Here is a 1,564-nt window from a genome sequence, read left to right as displayed (position 1 = left end):
CCCCCCCCCCGCCCCTTCTCTCTCACACAGCACCAGGAAGGTACCCAGCTGCTGCTCACACTGTGCAGCAAACTGGGGTTTATGAGCCATGACCACCAGGAACAAGCAGAAAAATTTCCCCCTCCACAATATCAGCAAGGCTGCAAACACCCGGGGCAGTACAACTGGCTAATAGGCATCACTCAGAGCATCCCTGAACGCCTGCCTTTCTCACCGGTTTCTTTCCAGCCCTCTGTACTTTCTTCAGCTGGCTAACATTCACTGGCCATAGCAAGAGGCCCCCCAAGCCCACTCTGATGCTCAGCAGGACCCATCTGACACCCTGGTCTGAGACTACGCAGCCAGCTGGGAGCTGTGGGCCTTATGTAGGATGGAGGCTGGACCTGCTGCAAGCCCCTTGCAGAGCTGGCCCCACATAACCCCCGTTAAGGCTCCAGCAAACAAACTTCAACGCAACAGACTGCCTCCTGCTCCTCTGCCGTATCAGAGCCCAGCAGACACCATTCACTCATCACACCGTGCCCACAAAGGTTGGCCAGTGACCTCCAGTGCTGTCCTGGTCCAGCAACGCCATCACCATCCACGCACTCAGAGAAGAGAAAACCGGTGTCTCCACATACTCACAGTTTTGAAGTCCTCATGGTTGCACTCCTGGCCTTTGAATTTGCAGTACAGCATCATATCCTTCAGGTCGTGGCCAACCCGCGCCAGGAACTCCTGCATGTTGAAAACTTTTGGTTTATACTGCTTGAAGTTGGCCTTCTCTTGGAGGATGGCTAAGACAGCCGGGTCAGCCAGGTGAGGGTTGGGGATCTGCAAGTTGACATCAAGCAGAGCCAGGAGCTCCCCAGCGTGGTACAGATCATTGGTGGTGAGCCGGGAAAAGCGAAACTCGTTGAGGTTGCAGATGGTGACAGCAGGGAAGACCAAGCTGTTTGCCACGACCTCGTCCACTTTGGTCACGTGCTGGTAGGAGAAGTAGAAAGCCACCCGGTCTGAACTCTCAACCAGGAGGAGACCCAGCGAGCCCACAAAGGCCAAGGTCCAGAGCAGGCGCCGGATGGTCACTGGCCCGTACACGAAGACGTGACGGATCCCATGGAGCGTGGAGGTGTTGGCAAAAATCTGGATGCTGGAAGGCTGCAGGCTGCCCATGCTGCCCTCACTGGTGCTGTCCTTCAGATCCATCAGGGAGAGTTGGTTAAATCCTGGCACTGATTTTTGGGTCAGTCTGTAGCTGGAACTGGGATCCGGATCTCTCCCCTTCCCTCTCGAAAGTAATTAAACCCTTTTAGAGGCAGGAGAGAGGAGGAGAGTCTCCGGCCAGCTGCTGCGAGTTTATCCCACCAGCTCAGCCGTAGCTTTGTGGGGGTAAATATTTATATAAAATCCATTCAAACTCTCGCTCTTGATTTCCTCGGTGCGATAAGAAGGGCTGGTTTTATTTAGGGAGACACCAAGGTGATGTGGAAGAGATGTGGGTGGGCAGCGAAAGCTGAGCCAATGGAAATGAAGTCCTCCCCCTCCACACACACACGCGCGGAACGGAGATGAGATTAAGCGA

The 1,564-nt window shown here is 54.7% G+C and overlaps 1 pseudogene; it reads right to left on the bottom strand.

The window, feature by feature from the left end:
- Positions 1-624: 624 nt before the first annotated feature.
- Positions 625-1,358, bottom strand: LOC104494279 (annotated as a pseudogene).
- Between the last annotated feature and the right edge of the window lie 206 nt (positions 1,359-1,564).

The sequence above is a fragment of the Buceros rhinoceros genome, unplaced genomic scaffold (genome assembly GCF_000710305.1).
Source record: "Buceros rhinoceros silvestris isolate BGI_N320 unplaced genomic scaffold, ASM71030v1 scaffold5855, whole genome shotgun sequence".
In the NCBI taxonomy this organism is placed as follows: Eukaryota; Metazoa; Chordata; class Aves; order Bucerotiformes; family Bucerotidae; genus Buceros; species Buceros rhinoceros.
The sequence above is the reverse complement of the archived record's forward strand: the minus strand, read 5'-3'. Positions and strand labels throughout refer to the sequence as shown.